Source organism: Halichoerus grypus, chromosome 6, assembly GCF_964656455.1.
Source record: "Halichoerus grypus chromosome 6, mHalGry1.hap1.1, whole genome shotgun sequence".
NCBI lineage: Eukaryota > Metazoa > Chordata > Mammalia > Carnivora > Phocidae > Halichoerus > Halichoerus grypus.
The window spans coordinates 42723031-42741507 of record NC_135717.1 but is presented as its reverse complement, the minus strand read 5'-3'; the positions used below and the strand labels follow the sequence as shown (position 1 = coordinate 42741507).

At 40.5% G+C, this 18477-nt stretch overlaps 1 long non-coding RNA gene across 1 annotated transcript; it reads right to left on the bottom strand.

Annotated features, from left to right (window-relative positions):
* Nucleotides 1–239: 239 nt before the first annotated feature.
* LOC144382084 (uncharacterized) lies at nucleotides 240–16280 on the bottom strand. Its single transcript, XR_013448484.1, has 3 exons — nucleotides 16144–16280; nucleotides 2609–2715; nucleotides 240–460 (listed from the first exon to the last, which is right to left on the bottom strand). It is a non-coding gene; the product is annotated as an uncharacterized LOC144382084 (long non-coding RNA).
* Between the last annotated feature and the right edge of the window lie 2197 nt (nucleotides 16281–18477).

Sequence of the window (18477 nt, the reverse complement as noted above, 5' to 3'; positions counted from 1 at the left end):
ATTTCCAGGATTATTATGACTATATTATGTAGTCCTCACACACCCTACACCCAAGTTCCTCTGTTGTTAACATCTTATGTTAACAGGTACACTTGTCAAAATTAGTTAACAAAAATTAATACATTATTATTCAATAAAGTCAGTGATTTATTCAGATTTCCTCTCTTTATCCTTAATTTCCTTTTTCCGTCCCTGGCTCCCACCCAGGACAGCATACAACATTTACAAGTCACATGGCAGTTTCTCAGACTTTCCTTGGTTTGGATGACCTTGACAGTTTTGAGGAGTGCTGGCCAGGTGTTCTGTGGAATGGGCCTCTGTTGGAATTTGTCTGATGTTTTTCCAAGGTTAGACCAGGACAATGTGTTTGGGTAGGTGATTGCAGCGGTAAAGGGCTGATGTCATCATCTCGTCTATTTCCTTCCCCAAGTTGGAGCCATTCCTTCTCAGATCCCTGTTCCTTTTAGTAGAGAATGGTATTAGAAACCAAGATCTGGGAGCTGGGGTGCTCGTTGCTACTGGGTGTCCTTGTTTCTAGACCTTCAGCTGACAAAGCAGGAAGATATGTGTTTCTACAACCCCAGGTATACACATGTATCTAAACGTTTTGATATATAAATATCTGTATCTACACTAAGCTAAACAAGAGTTCATACTGACATCTGCAACTTTCATCCATTGCCACATGGATCATTCTGGCCTCTTCCCCTGTCTTACCTGTAACTTCCTACTCTAACACTGGAAACCTGTCTCCTACCTCCCCCATCCATACACTTCACCCTTCAATTCCAGCATGCATGAATAGTGTTTCCAGAACTGTTGATCACTATCCTCATGGGAAAGAACTTCAGCTCTGTCAAACAGAGTGCAGAATTTATGCATAGCTCCTTTTGCCTTTACTCTTACAAACGCCACACTTTTCCAAAGCTACCAAGGTCACACCCATTTCCTCCCACAAACACAAAGTTGTTTCATACATTGTAATTCATCTAAATTTATGTTACCTTCTACAACTTATCCATCCCTTCCTAAATGATTTTTTATTTGCATTCATTAAGATTCACTCTTTCTGCTCTGAAGTTCTATGAATTTTGGCAAGTGCTCTACATCTTGAATTCATCATTACAGAGAGCTGAAAAATAGTTCACCACCCACAATTTTCCCTTGTGCTTCACCCATTCAACCCTCCATCCCTTCTCAAAACCCTTGCAAACACTGGTATTTTTTACCATCACTATAGTTTTACCTTTTAGAATGACATATAATTGGAAACATCAGTATGTGTCTTTTTAAAGACTGTCTTCTTTCACTTAGAAATAGGCATTTAAGAGTCATCATTTTCTTTTCATGGCTTGCTAGCTCATTTCTTTTTATCACTGAATAATATCCATTGTATAGACATAACACAGCTTGAAATCAAATCACCGATTGAATTTTGTTTGGTTCCTATTTGGGGCTATTATGAATAAAGCTTCGATAAACATTAATGTGCAGGGTTTTGTGTAGACATAAGTTTTCAAATCAGCTGGGTAAATCCCTAAGAGCATGAGTAATGGATCATATAAGACTATGTTTAGTTTTATAAGAAACCACCAGACTCTCTACCAAAGTCACTGCACCATTTTGCATTCCCACAGCACAAGCATTCCACACTCAGGCCAAGAGTCTGCACTGTCAGTTTTTTAGATATTAGCCTTTCTAATATATATGTTAATAGAAATATCTAATGAAATTTCTAATAGATATGCCATTGTTGTTTCAATTTGGTATTTCCCAAGCACAGAGTGTTGTATGGAAATATTGAGTCACTATATTGTACACCTGAAACTAATATAACACTGTTGTTAACTAACTGGAATTAAAATAAAAATGTAAAAAAAAAATTGGTGTTTTCTAATGACAAATAATGAATCTGTTCAGATCTCTTGCCTATTTTTAATTGGTTTGTTTGTCGCATTATAGTTGAAGTTTAATTACCTGTATAATTTGAACTTATGTCCTTTAACAGATTTTTCTTTTGTAAATATTTTCTCCAAGTCTGCTGCAGCCTTTCCATTCTCTGATAATGAGTTCCTCAATGCTGACATTTTTAATTTTTATACATAACAAATTATCAGTGTTTTCTCTCATAGATTGAGTTTTTGATGATATGTCTAAAAAATGTACCACCAGATCCAAACTCACCTAGATCTTCTTCTATATTTTCTTCTAGAAATTTTATAATTTTGTTGTATTTTATATTTTGGTCTTTGGTCTATTTTGAGTTAATTTTTAAGAAGGGTCTATGCCTAGTTTTTTTTTCTTATAGATATTATTTTAGCACCATTTGTTAAAAACCCTGTCTTTTCCCCATTGAATTTCCTTTGCTCCTCTGTAAAGTCAGAGTCCAGTTGACTATCAACTCTATTGTGTGGGTCCATTTCCAGACTTTCTATTTGTACCACTGGTCTAGGTACCCATTCTTTCAGCATTACCCACTGCTCTGATTATGGGAGCTTCATGGTAATTGTCAAAAAACCTGACAATGCAGACTCTGATTATGGTAGCTTCCTGGTACTTGGTGTGAAGCTGTCCAAACTTGGAGTTCCAGAACTTTGTTCTAACATACTGGCTATTCCAGATCACACAGCAACAATGCTTCTAAGTCACATCCTGTGGCTGCTCATAACATTTGGCCTCCTGCAGATTTTCTTCGCTTGGACTGGAGCAGAACATCTGAAATACAAATAAGGAAACAGTTTTTTTTGATTCACCTAAACATTTATTTTGAGTTATTGAAGAAACTCAGTTTTCTCCTTAAAAGTAAGCAAATCAGATCTCTTCCCTTCAATTACACCAGCAAGTAACTAACCTAATTAATCACCAGTTAATTTATCTTATGATCAAACTGATAAAAGTCAACATTTGTCAGGGGGGTGTTTATATGCCAATTACAGTAAAATATTACTAGCCCCTAATTAAGTTGTTTGTTTTGAATAAGCTGGGTTTGGTCTCTGGGCTTCTCTCATAAATTAGTTGCACATTTGAGTTATGGAAAATATAACTGTCACTGTAACACTCAAAGAGTACACTCTCTCAGTACCATAAATACTGAAATATAAACTCTCTTTTTTTCCCCATTAAATTATTACAGTTCCAATAATTAGGCTGTAATGTTTATTTAGTGTATTTCCTTTAATGAAAACTTAGATCCCATTAATAACTTAAATAATGTAATTTTAAGAAACTTGTGTTCACGGGGCACCTGGGTGGCTCAGTCGTTAAGCGTCTGCCTTCGGCTCAGGTCATGATCCCAGGGTCCTGGGATCGAGCCCCGCATCGGGCTCCCTGCTCAGCAGGGATCCTGCTTCTCCGTCTCGCTCTGCCTCTCCCATACGCTTGTTCTCTCTCTCAATAAAAAAAATCTTTAAAAAAAAAAAAAAAAAAAAGAAACTTGTGTTCAGGATGTTATCATAATATTTTAACTAGTATCTCACTGTTACTATACTTATTATTTTGGGGAAACCACATATTCATTATTTGCAGAATAATGAATTATATTGGTATCCCAAAATAATGGCATTCTTGGTTATCATTCCTTGGAAATCTTTATCTAGGACTATTATAACTAGGAATTTGGTACTCCAATAATGGAATCCCCCTTTGACTCATCCATGATAGTATAAATGTATTCTGAACCATGTTCTACACATATGGAAGGTGTAGTGTATATTAAACAAAACTACTTTGTATGTAGGTATGTACTCTATTACTTATGCTCTAAAAACACATTGAATGTGCCCCAAATGAACAAAAGTAATACTTAACAAATTTACAGTCTCATATGTTTTACTTATTTTGGTTTTGTGACTTGGTGAAACTAAGACTCTGGGATTTAATTTTCTAAATTAGAAAAATAAAAAATAATAATGTCACCTATCTCATTGTGTTTCTTTAACATTAGATGTTAGGTAGAGGACCTTGCCTAGTGTCTAGCCAGAGGAAATGCTAAACATATATTCGGTGGTCACCTATTGGTTGTCATTGTTAATACTGAAATTAATACTACCTTTACTTTTTTTTTTTTATTTATGACAATCCTTTCAATATCTTTTTACGGTAAAGCAAATAAGATTTTGAAAGACATGTGCATCATCTTACAAGCTTTTCCCTCCAGAGCAAAACAAGGGAATCTCTATAATAATGGTAAGAGAGCTGAGGAAGTCATCCTTGTGCTGTAGATTTGGGGATGGGGACAACTGCTCACTGAAAAGAGGTCATGAAAACCCACCTGGCACTTTCCTCTCTCTCCTATGTGGAAAAGAATCTATAATCTTTAGGCACGATTATCTACCTAAAAGTTCCCAAAGAATCTTTGAAAAAAAATCTATAATCTATGGATATTAACTTATCACTTTGAGGAGACTGATGAAAACCCATTTTAGCTAGGATAGTGGAACAGGAGAAATGCCCCTCAAGCCCTGAAAAAAAAGCAGACATACATGTGGGGTCAGACCCATACTGGCAAAAGGGTAGGGGCACCAAGGAGGCTGCAGATCTGTAATCCAGGAAGATGTGCTTTCCCAAGATGAGAATTCTCAGGAAAACAGACTCCACAGACAAATGGAAACCAAGAAAAAAAATAAGCCTAAAAACTTGACAGTATAAATCAAACTGACCAAGTCCTTGAAAGACACAACTACCAAAACTTATTCAGAAAGAAACAGATCACCAACATAGTCCTATATCTGTCAAAGAAATTGATTTCCTAGTTAATTCATCAGTTTATTTCTGATAAAGAAAACTCTGGGTCAGATGGTATCACTGGTGAAGTATAACAAATGTTTAAGAATTGTTAGCAAGTCTACACAATCTTTTCCACAACACAGGAAAGAAACAGAGTATAGAAAACTAGACCAACATTGCTCTAATATGGAAACCAGACAAAAGTAATACAAGGTTAGCCAACCAGAGAACAGTATCTGCCATGAATATAAAGACAACTATCCCCAACTAAGTATCAGCAAATTGAATCCAGCAAAGTACAACAAGGATGATCCATTAGTAGAATGTGATGTTTATCCCCTGATTAAATATCAGCATAGCAATCAAAATAATTCACCATATTAATGAGATAAGTCACAGTAGATTCAGGAAAAGTATTTGACAAAAAAAAAGGTAATCTTCATTCATGATATATATTCTCAGTAAATTAGGAATAGATGAAAATCTCCATGATGTGCTGAGTGTTATCGATGGAAAACATTAAACTAGCATTATAGCTAATGATGGAAGCCTGAGTGATTGCCCATCAGACTGAACACCAGGCAAGGACTTCCTCTCTCACAACTATAATTCAACATCATATTGTGCTGTAAATCAGAAGTCTCTCTTTACAGAAGGCATGGTTAGCTACCTAGAAATTCCCAAAGAATCTTTCAAAAAGAGAAATCTAGAAATAGTAGGTAAACTTCACAATATTGCATACTGGGTCTATAAAAGATCATTTGTATTTCTACATGCTAAAAATGAACAATTGGTACAAAAAATCGTATTTGCCATAGCAACCAAAAAATAAAGTGCTTAGGTATAAACCTAAGGAAATATGTGCAAGGTCTGTGTGTTAAAATCTACAAAATGCTGATGAAATAAATCAAAGAGGACCTCAATAAATGGAGATATACACCATGCTCCTTCTCAGAAGTATCAATATTGTTAATATGTCAATTCTCCCCAATTTAACATACATATTTAACATAATATCAATCAAAATGCCAGCAGGCCTTTAGGAATATACTGGCAAGCCTCTCCTAAAATCTAAATAGAAAAACAGATGAACAGCAAGAGCCAAACGATTTTGGAAAACTGTAATACGGTTTTAGGCTGCGAAGACTATATAACCCAAGGGTAGGTGGGACCCTAGATTGGATAATGGGATAGTAGTAGTATTAAGTATTTCACCAATGTCAAATTCTTAGTTTTTAGAATGGTACCAGGTTTACGTAAGACGTGATATTAGTGTAAATTGGGTGAAACACATGTATGAATTCTGTGTACAAATTTTCTAGATAAATTTTACAGTTCTATATGTCTAATACTGTTTCAGAATGAAGGGTTTTAAATGAAAGATGACTCAGACGCAATGCTTCCTTAGGAGATTTCTGTCTGTAAATAGAGAGAGTGGGAAAGCTAAGCCAGTGCTACTAACGTGGTCCGGTGCCATGGTGAGCAGCAAGACCGGGGGGGGGAGGGTCGGATGTCATTCCACTTTCAGAGTTTAACAAGATAAAAAGGCTGCATGTGAAACTTCAGCGTGCCAACTAAAACCATACTGAGGAACTCTATATACCCGCGAGAATGGGCATCATTGAAAAGACAGAGTTCTGTGTGTTGGCGAGGATGTGGATCCATGGGGACTCTCATTCATGGCTGTGGGGATGCAAAATGGTGCAGCCACTTTTGGAAGACAGTTCGGTGGTTTGTCTAAAAATTAAACGTAAACTTAAGATTCAGTCCAGAAATTCCACTCCTGGGTATCTACCTAAGATAAATAGAAATATATGTTCACACAAAGAGGTGTGCAAATATTCAAAGCAGTAATTATTCACAATAGCCAAAAACTAGAAATAACCTAAATGCCCATAAACTGATGAATGGATAAACAAAATATGGTATTTTCTTACAATGGAATGCCGTTAAGTATTTAAGACATGAAATTTTGAGGCGTCTATACCATGATAAACCTCAAAAGCATTATGCTAAGTGAAAGAAGCCAGATACTAAAGGCCACCTATTATATGATTCCTCTTACAGAATATATGCAGAATAGATAATAGATAAATTTATACAACAAGTAGATTAGTGTCTGCCTGGGGCTGGGGACGGTGTGGGGATCTACTGTAAACAGGCTCGAGGGAACTGTTTGCGGTAACAGAAATGTTCTGAAACTGGATGTGGGTGATGGTTGACCAACTGAAAATCTACTTTAAAAAAATCACTGGACTGTACACTGGGCAATGGTAAATTTTGTGGTGTAAAGTACTCCGTATTAAGGCTGTTAAATCAGTTTGCTAAGAGAAGACAATGACCAGAGACAGGCACCGATGGGCGCCTCTGTCACAGGTTTCTGCACCAGGATAGTGCACAGAACACACGGGGACACACAATGCCGCCTGCTCTTTAGGATGGGTTTTCTGAACTCACTATTCAATAATGTTACGGTTTCCTGGAGAAATTCCCATGACGAGCTCGGAAAACATGGAACTGGTACAGTGAGAGAAGCAGGGAGGAGGGGTTTGGAAGACCAGCATCAGCCTGTGTGGTGATGCTTATTTGCTTTTTGATTTGAGTGGAGAAGACCAGAGAGACTTCCCTGAGCTCCTTGTTCAGGCTGCACCTGCAATTTTACCCAGCTCTTCTCGGGTTCCTATCTTGGTAATATGCGATCACCACACACCCTAACCTTTAGAGTAGGAGTTCTCCTGTCTTTTGATCTTAGCTCCAGTCCCAAGACCTTACACTGTTGCATGAAGGAGGTGGATGAACCTGATTTCCTCTGTAAAAGAGAAACAACCATTAAGTCACAGGGATATTGACTGTCATTACTGAGGGTATAACGTGGACTGTGATGCTTGCCTACATTAGATCGGACACCCTCTCATCTCGGTCTTAGAGTGATGCTAAAAAGGAGAGCCTATTTTTAGGCTCATTCCCACCATTGAGAAAATATCCACAGAGGAGTCAAAATAGTCACCAGGGTCATCGGATGGCGGGTGGCAGAGCCAACATCGGAACCAGACAGCCTGATTCCCCATGCATGCTTAACTGCCCCTCTCGACACCAGACCATGGGTGGCCTTCAGTGGCCCTGCAGGATGAAGCCACCAGATGCCAGGAAGTGCTTGAGTATGACTGTCTATTTACCAAGGAAGGGACATGCGCAGTTTCTCTTGATCACCCCAGGCTGATCTTATCCCCCCTCAAAATCTGCCCTTCTGGAGCATAATGTGCACCAGGATGTAGCCATTGGGGACTTTGAAATCACTAAAGGATGGAAACTAACTTTTAAAAAAAGGTTACTTACTGAATGAGTCTTCACAGAAAAAAGAGAGATCAAGAGCTCAAGTATCTGACTTAAATATCTAAGTGACATTTACCAGGTTTGATGCAAACTTTGAATTCTAGAAAATGAAATCTGCACTGGCTCAGCGTGAAAGCTGCATCACCGTGGCCCGTGGGTGGCACACGATTATCATCCACGGCCAAACACGCACCTGGGCTACAGGAAGTCGCAATCAGCTGTCCTCGCAACACTGCTCAGCCTCACTCCCTGAATCCCCTTTCCACATCCTCAGATAGCAAGGGAGATGCTGGGGAGGGGGATGCAGGCGGGGGAATGTCAGCCTCGTAAACCTCTGGGGCTGGAGAGAAGACAGACAAATTATCTGATAACACCAAAGAGCCAGGCGCAGGCAAGCCTGATCATATCAATAAGGGGATTTGATAACTGTGTTCCTCCTCAAAAGAGAAGACAGATACTTTGAAGTCACCTTAACACAGACCTTTCATCCGAGTTTTTACTCACCTAAACCCAAAATTAAAAATCATTTTCAAAATCTCAAGGCTCCCTTTGTGAACAGCATGCTTTGGATTTTTAATTACCAGCCTTTTTTGGGGGGGGGGGGGTTGTTATCTGTAAATATAGAAGTGTTGCTAAGATAAAATTTCTGTCCCTCCCGCAGCCAAAACTGGAGCGGCCGGCCACCCTCCCCGGTTACTCCACGTGCCAGTCCTGTCCCCTCCAGTTCCCGTTTCTCTCTTGTTAAACCACTCTGGTCCTTGAGTTCTGATGCCTACATTCGCCTGTCTCTGTGATGGTCTTGGAAAAGAAATTCATGTCTTTAAGAGTCAGACAAAAAGGACAGAAGCACCCACGCCTCCTGAACCTCCTGGAGCAGAATCCTTTTGGTAAAATCATTAAACACTGTATTCGAATGTCCTAGAATTCAGGGCAGGAGGTTTTTCAAAGTACCATGCTCAGTGCCAGGTATGGACAGGCAACAAAGGAATTGTAATGGTCCGATAAACATTTTTGTTGTTGTTTTTTTCTCTTTAAGGAATGGGTTAAAGATCTTAGGGATGAAAAGACTACATATTTCATGATTCCAACTCTATGACATTCTGGAAAAGGCAAAACTAGGGAGACCATAAAAGAGGAGTGGTTGCCAGGGGTGGGAGGGAGGGAGGGGTGAACAGGTGGAGCACCGGATTTTTAGGGCAGTGAAAATACTCCATATGAAACCATGATGGTAGACACCTGTCATTATACACCTGTCCGAACCCACATAATGTGCAACATCAGGAGTGATCCTAATGTGGACTATGGATTTTAGGTGATGATGACTTGTCAGTGTGGGATCATCAGTTGTAACAAATGTACCATTGAGGGGAGGAAGAGGATAGTCGGGGAAGCTGTGCATGAGGGCGTGCAGAACGCATATGATAAATCTTGTACCTTCCCCTCAATTTTACTGTGAACCTAACACTGCTCTAAAAAAAATAAAGCCTTAATTTAATTTATTAAAGAGTTTATTTATTTTTATTTGTGAGAGAGAGTGAGCAAGAGAGAGAGAGAGAGCATGAGTGGGGGTAGGAGACAGAGGGAGAGGGAGAAGCAGGCTCCCCACTGAGCAGGGAGCCCGGTGCGGGGCTCGATCCCAGGACCCCTGGATCATGACCTGAGCCAAAGGCAGACGCTTAACCAACTGAGCCACCCAGATGACCCAAAGCCTTAATTTTGAAAATAAAGAAAAGAAAAATGAAGAAAGAAGGAAAGTAAGTAAAACCAAATAAAATTGAGGTATAAAACATAAAAAAAGAAAGAAAGAAAGAAAGAAAGAAAATCTAAAGGTTGTGGTCAAAGGTTTTAGCTTTGAGGTTTAGCTTTGGCCCCAAAAGCAATGTTGTGTATCCTTTGATGGCTCCTTTATTCTTGGTACTCCTTCTCCCGTCTTTAACATAGAGCTAGTATGTAATTGTCCTGAAATAGTAAAAGGTTAGGGCATTTTGAGAAGTTCAAGCCTGAAGAAAGCCAAGCTGCCTGGCTGCCTCATTCTGCTGGTGGGCCATCACCTCTGAGCCACACGGAAACCTTCAGGCTGAGGCCCCAGCTTCGGGGTGCAGCCTGGACAGGACTGGAGGCTCAGGCATCCTAACTCGGAGAAGTGAAATAGAGCTGTGTTGCTTTGGATTTGGCACCCACAACTGACCGGGTTCTTCCTCCGACGTTCCCGAGTGAAGCCACCTCCATTCTTCTCAGAGCAGAAGTTCTCACCCGGCTCAGGTGCCCGGGAAACGGGACCCCGAAGCACCCTCAGAACCAGAGAGATTGAAAAAGTGCTGCAAACCACTGATGTCTTTTTTCCCGTTTAGCCACCATTAAGGTATGACCAACACATTCACCCCAAAAAGGTGACCTGTCAAACCAGCAGTTGATAAGGTTTCCTCCAATACAAACTCACTATCTGCTCACCAATTTCGATTTTGGTAAAAGCTCAGTGAAAGAAAGGTGATCGTAGATAACAGAGATTTAAGGGAATTTTACAAAGAGAACAAATATCAAATGAAGAAAATATCACCCATTAAATTTTCTGCAAAATGGGGGGAAAAAGGCTCTTGTACAATTTCCGTAGGAAGACACCCTGGGTCCAGCTCTCGGAAAGCCCGGGTGCACGGGAGCATAATTGGAGAACCTCAGTGGGAGAGTCTGTGCTGGTTTTGTTCAGGTCACTCGGAAACCTCTGGGGGGAATTACAGTAATTCATGAGAAGCAGGGGAAGATGGACAGGTGGCCCTTTGTGTGCTTCGAGCTCCTGGCAGGTCGCCTCTGTCACCTCCCTTTGTCTGTGTTGGGAGGGTGTGGGGTGTTTATAAGCTGTTTCTTCTCAAGCCCATCTTTCTTTGCTTCTTTTCAATAAACTTTAAAAACTTTTCCTAGGGGAAAAAAATTTTGTCCTAGGTATAACAAACATATAGTAAAGGGCACAAATCTAAGTGACCTCTGCAAACATTCAGACCCTCATAACCACTGCTGATGGAGGCAGAGAAGGTCCCAGCAGCCCTGACGTCTCCCTGGGGGACCCTCTTGGCCCCCAGAGCCCTGGCAGCCCCCCTGGGGGCCACCAACAGTTTTCCAGCCCAGGGGCTTACTTCCTTCTGCTTGGAACGCGACATGAGTGGCATCCGACAGCATGTCCTTCACTCACAATGATGCTCAAGGTGTTTTCCCCCCGGGGATGACAAAGGGCAGGCCTTTCCGTACTGAGGAATGCCTCAGGAAGGGTGAACCGTGTGTGCGAGCCGAGCCCAGTGTACAGAGGCCAACGAGCAGATAGGTGCTGGTGAACAGGACTGGCCGCCGCTCACGGCTCACGGCCGATGCTCCCTTCCTGTTGGGCCCTGCCTCAGTCTCGCCGGCCAGCAAAACCCCTTCCGATGTTAGCTGCAGGGTGGGACACCGCGCACCGCAGAGCACGTTCAGATACTCGGGATCAGATCATGACCGGGGGACCCTTGCTTTCACGATTGTTTCGTCGTCACTGTGGCTGTTAGTTCTTCTCACTCTCAGATGCAGCAGAACGGCCTTGACCCCCGGTAAGTCATCTTTTTGGAAATGCTAACTTGAAATTGACTAGGAGGGCTAATTTGAGTTTATTTTAACTTGTGGGGATATAAGCAATAATTTGGGGGAAAAAAAAATAAAAAATAATCCCACGCTGAATGACTTCCTGTGTCGTGCACACGAGGGCCTGCAGGAATATGCCACAGAGCAATTTCTGGGTCAGAATAAATTAGAGTTTGTAATGCATTTGCCTATATTGAGAAAGCATAAAAAGAAATGAGGTAATTTTGTCAGGGTTTGATGCTCATTGTTCACTGAAACATAATGCAAGTTATGTCTGTGGCTATAAAATAAAATAATGAGGCGATAGATTCCAAGTCATTCTCATAGATTATAAGCTCAATATTCCAATTGTGTGTATTTAATGACTCCACAGTGCTGATCACTTATTTTCAAATGGTATTTGGAGATAATAAGCCCTAGTTTTCACAGTGTGCTGTGGAATTTACTTCCCCAAAATGAAGGATGAAAAGAATCTCCTTACACGACCCAACTGGGTGAGCCCCACAGCAGAGTCCTCCTCCCCACGCCAGCTTCCAGAACAGCGAGGAAAACTCCAAAGTCTTTCCAGCTGGGTCATCTCCTCATTAAGTTCATTAATTGCTTTTAATTGTTTAACAGTAGTTGGCTTCTGAACCCCAAGGCAGACAACCAGACTCAGTGATAAGGCCCATGATAAACAAAACCACAATAATGATGATCTCGATGAGTGATAAATATCTTAACATTTAAATACTGTTTGTAACAAAGAAAGGTCAGGAAGAGATTACATTTGAAAGGTCCCCAGTAAATGACGATTGTCTTTGCTTCTCTAAGACTCTGAGCAGGTGGAATTATTTTTCATGCATGCTCATGTTTGTGTCTGTAAGTCATTGTCAAGATGGAGCTGAGTGAGAAGGCTTTTACTTCCCAAAGATTATTTGAAGGGTGGGAAAAAGAATTGATAAGAAAGTCACTCCAGATGGAAAGAGGGAGCAAATGGGAAAGCATGTAAACAGGAGAGGTGGGGCCCCAGGGCCCTGGCCTAGAGGGTTATTTGGGATTACAGCAGGTGTGGTCTTGTGCCATTCACTAATCATGAGGACTTCCCTCTGCAATACAAGAGCACTTGATTTTTAAGGAAGAGAGAAAAATGTTGTTTTTGGAAAATTAATTCTGATGAAGCAAGGACGTGAGGGAATGAGAACGGGAATATTTGTTAGGCTGCTCTGAACAGTCAGTCCCTGCCAGAGAATGGGGCGCAGAAAGGAAGGGGAGAAGGAGGGGCATCCCGTGCCTCTGAGCACACAGGCTTGTGATTGCATGTTCTGCAGGTGAGAGATCTGAGAAGACAGAGCCAATGTCTTCTGTTGGGATCCAGAATCTTCTGCTGGAAGTCATGTTAGTATATAAAAAGGTTTCCATGCATACGATCTTGATTTGTCAACTATGACTCAATAAAGATGGAAAAAAAACACAGGTAGGTCAATGATTTTATCGAATAAAATGAACAGATCTGCTAAACTCTTATTTCCATGTTCTCTCCATGACTGAGAAGCTCTGTGGTCAAGATAGGATAACTCCCCAGCTGGGCATCACCAGCTTCTTGCTGCAGAACGGTCCATCTCCCCCCACGGCTCCGGGGGAGGAGGAGAGGGAGAGCATGGGAGGAAAGCAAACTTGTTATTCTGTCCCTTTTATCCATGTTGACCCAAAAGCCCCATGGAAGATGACTTATTATTTCTCTAGCTTTCATGCTCTGCGTTATTTACTCCTATCTGGGCTTGAAACTTTTATCAATCTTCCCACCTCTCCAAATCCCGGTGCTATCAACCCAGCCATCTTCTAAGTCCAGAATGACATTTTCTACCCCAGCTGCTTTCTGCCAATAACATGTTTCCATTAAAGTAAATGTACTCCAAGTATGAATTGCTTTATTGTGTGCTTAAGGAATGCAGTGTGTGCTTGGTTTTCATGGTACGTTAATGTAAAAAAAGAATTTAATCTTAATATATTACTTTATTGCACCCCCAAAGCCAAGAAACAGATAACTTTCGCCCAGAGGAAAAGAAAGAAAGCACTTAGATCCTTCGGTCAATGGAATTAGATATCTACGTTGATCAAATTTAATGGATGTTGCCACCTTCTTTAAGTGCTGTTTATGTGAAGGCATCATGCCTAAGATAACCTTCGATTTGTCTTCTATTATTTTAACATTTTTTAAGCAACTCTGTTTTTCATTAAAACATATTTTAATTCCCGAAACAAATGTGTTTCTGCTTAATTATTATACGTTCTTTAAAACTAGTGAGGGGATGTCCCCAAGAATCACCATTACTAGGAATTCCTCTTCCAAAATTCTTTCCATGTCTTTTGAAATCATCCCACAAATGCTGTTTAAAACCTGTGAGCCACACGCTCGCGTGGTGCTAGCCATTAGGACAAAGGTACCGGCCCCCAGGTGTCCTGGTCTAGCGCAGAAGAAGGGACTGAAAACAGGTCCTGTCAAGACAGCGTGGGAAGTGCTCCAAAGGGTGAGGTCAGCGTACCTCGGACCTGGACCCACAGTCTGGGGACGTGTTGGAACGGGTAATCCCAAACCCACTCCCACACCCACAGCTTCAGAAGCCTGGGGTGGCGCCCACAGCCTGGGTGATAAGGAGCCCCTAAGGGTGTCACCGTGATGCTAGTTTGGGAATCATGATCTAAATAGACAGGACATTATTCCCAGGCAGAATCCACATCGCAGAGGGGACACATTTGTAAGGGGAAAAATAGCATTGTTCTGACAGGATTCATTGTCAGAGAATGAAGTTGCTCTGGGGGAAAAAAAGTCTCAGACCCATCCTTGCAAAAGCAACACTCCACAGAAGCTTTACCTTACCTTCTCTAGGAAGTGTGACAGATGCCTCTCACCTCAGAAGCAGAATTTTGATCCCAGAGCCAAATGTTACTTTATCTCCTCTTTGGTTTAGAAAATGTCCCCTCTTTATGAGGATAAGTAAAGATACTGAGAGATAACTTTATTATTACTTATTGAGAGGATATTGAGAAACAACTTTAGAGTTTTGGGTTTGTTTTTTATTTGTTTGTTGTTTTTTTTTGCTTTGTTATAAAAAATAACTTAAAAGAGACACCTGGGTGGCTCAGTCCATGAAGCGTCTGCCTTCGGCTCAGGTCATGATCCCGGGGTCCTGGGATCCAGTCCCGTGTCAGGCCCCCTGCTCAGTGGGAAGTCTGCTTCTCCCTCTGCCCCTCCCCCCACTCATGCTCTTTCTCTCTCTCTCGACAAATAAATAAATAAAATCTTTAAAAAGAATAACTTAAAAGTCTTCATATGGGGCACAAAATTGCTAATAAGAATGAAGATGATACAATAATACTTATTATCCTATCATTATTATCCTTACGATATCCTCAAGTAAATATCGTTTATGTGACATATTTTAATGTCTACATTTGGAATATATAATATATAAATTATTCTTCACATTTCTATTCTAGATTTATTTCTTACATAAAAACTCATCTTAATGAAATGCATCACAGTTGCAAATACGCATATACTTAACAGGGATAATTGACTTTAAATGTGGAGTTATACATACAAATAAGTTTTTATAAGAGCAGATGAGTCATTTATTACAAAGAAAAAAAGCTTATCACAGGAGAAAAATATGGCTTCATGATAAAATCACTATAATTTTTGATTTGGCATTTTCGGCCTCAGACAATACATCATTTTCAATCACCCTTATAAGCAGCGTGCTATATATGCTACAGGTTTTGAAATCATGAGCATTACACAGGAAAGAGCAAGTGCAAGAGACATTCAAGTGCTTACCTCTCAAATCAAGTTTAAAGATTCTCTTAAATTATTTGATTAATCACGAAATGAGAATAGTGCCATTGTGAGATAGAACATTTATCATATGGCACAGACAAATGATAAAATGACTTTTTTTCCTGCAGGTTTTTATAGAGGAAAAAAGAGGGAGGATCCTGACATTCGCAAAGAAGGGAAGAATTTTTTATACAATTAGTGTCCCACTCCGCATGTTTCATAAGCTGGCCCTGGACATGCGCTCCCTCAGGAACAGGCATTCAGCCTCTAAAACCAAGGGATGTCTTTCTGGAGTCTGCCCCAACTTGGACACATTCCAACCCAGACTAGACTAAGTCCTTAGGAGGAGGATTCCCTACAATTAGCAGGAGTAAGGAAATGTTACCATTTTATCTACAAGAATCCACTCCAAGTGAAAGTCAATACATCCGTTTGAGACGTAAATAAACGTGAAAGCCGCATCATCCAGCAGGTGGGATAATATAATGTTCTGCGCTTCCTGACTCACACAGTACTCCCTTTTCCTTAAATGCTCTAAAACGTGTATCTCATCTGTCAACCTGAATTCTAGCCACTTCAGTGTTCCTGCCTCACAGAATAACACACCCACAGGTTCTACGTGCAGATTGGAACATTAAGTGTCATTCTCAAAGTCAGCTTACCGAGTGCAAACAGCGCCAGCGTATGAAAGAGCTCAGGGGACCAGCACACTCTCCTGATACCTTAGCTCCCCGGCAATGCCGACGCCGTGGTCCCACGCGCAGGAGAGTGCTAACGCGGCCCGGGCGGTGATCATCTGTTGTTCAGTCTTCCTATGAAGAGCAGATGTTTTCTGAAAAGTCTTACTTGATTCAATATGGCTTTAAGATATGGCTTTGGGATCTGAAAGCTCACATCCCCCACACAACTATGGCTCCCCAGTGTCTCCATACAGCGCAATACTATTCCTCAACAAAATGCATTTCCCGAAACTCACAGAAACGTGTATGAAGAAGGAGGACTTTCCCTGAATGCAAATTATCTCCTAATTTTTAAAAATTCAAGTGTTACTGGGTACAGCTGATAGAAAGTGAGTGGTTAAATTAGTGCCTCTTTAAGAATATTCTCAAATGAGTTGTAGTTCTCTATATAAAGTAATAGCTCAGAACATAGTTTAGTGTGGTAGCCAGTGGTCTTATGCGTCCAATGAAGAGAAGCTACTAGTTTACACCTGTTTTCACATGTTACCTTCTATTTAAAAAGCAGACAGCTGACTAGTTCTGCGTTCAAGAACAAACACACCCAGAGAAGGAAAGCAGAGGGTTTGATAGGGTTGTTAGTGTTACAGTTCTTATTAAGTATTTGAAATGCTACGGTCACTGCTGATTAAGTAGCTTAGGAATTTCAGAGGACATATGTATAATTAATAATATTTACATTAAAAATGTGGAGAGATTTGTCACACCTCATTCAACCCCCTCTTTATTACTATTTCTTGTAACGTCCTTGATGTCCCTGAAAGCCGGACACTTTAAGATTATTCTTGAGAGGGAGACAGTTAGTTGGCATTTGAGCAGTTGTGTGTCTATTATTTTGTCTGAGAAGCAAATATTACACAAAGGACTCAGGCTGCTGGGAACATCAGCAGTAAAGCCTGTCTGTAGATAAACTATGTTACACTTTCTGTTCAAAAAAATGGGCCATGTCTTTCCTACTGGAAAATCTGTCCTAAACCACTGTGAACTTTAAATAAGAATTCCTGGCAATTCTCCTTACGCTGTAATCATAGAAACTAATGCTCAAGCATAAACTTCACAGATGTTCAGCAATTTAAACACAACTTGATCATGAATTCAGCAGGTATCCTAGCAGGATTGCAGTGTTCCAGGTGTGATTCTAATTGTTGGGGGCAACAATAACTTTCCAGCCCACACCTAAAGCAGAGTAGGCTTCTTTGGTACTGCCCCGAAGTTTAACCACCTAAATTTACTACGTTTGGCAACTATGTGATTGGGTCCTTATGAAGAGCTGTAATATCCCTCAGTCTTAGTAAGAATTCACCATCTCAGGGATGCCTGGGTGGCTCAGTCCATTAGGCATCCCACTCTTGGTTTCAGCTCACGTCTTGATCTCGGGCGTGAGATCGAGCCCTGTGTCGGGATCCACGCTCAGCATGGAGTCTGCTTGAGATTCTCTCTCCCCCTCTCCCTCGATGACCCCCGCCCCATGCTCTCTCTCTGAAGTAAATAAATAAATATTTTTTAAAAAAAAGACTTCACCATTTCACTGGAGAGTTTTTGCTTAATTCTGCAACTAATACAAAGGAGAGAGATCCTGAATATCACTGAGTTTCTTTGCTAATGTGGGATATTGTCAATTTTTAGTTAATGGATTTTTTTGTAAGATAAATGCCATATATATATTCATGGAAAAATAAAAAAATAAATAAATGAATAATCTAGTACTTTTTTTTTCCATTCGTGTCTTAACATAGTAAGTACAATTATTGCGTTTATGTTAAATTCTTAGAATAAGCCCTATGTGGATATGCTGTCTTATTTCTCATCTGTATCCTGATTAAAATCCATTGCTAATTTTTCCCCAAAGAACAGAATGCCCCCAAGAGTACTAAAGGAGCAAACTGGGATTCTGAACTGGAGATGAGGTAAAGAGAAAGGCTGGAAATATCTGCTGTTACCCCAGATGTATTTTAATTGTATTTTTGTGTATATGTGTTCAGGACTATTTATCACAAAATACGCATGTTTGAGAAGGAAGAGGACAAATGAATTAATATGCAGTCACACTCTGTTTAAAGTGTTGCTTTAGGATTTATGTATTAACATGGAACTATTTCCTGATACATAATTAGAAGAAGAAAAAAGATAATCACAAAGCAACATGTCAAGAATGGTCTCATTCTGTCCTGAGCTCAGAGTCTATTGAAACTGTGGGATTGACTGAGAGATTCTCCTCCTCGTGTCTTGCCCCCTCCCCGCCCTCACGCATGCACACGG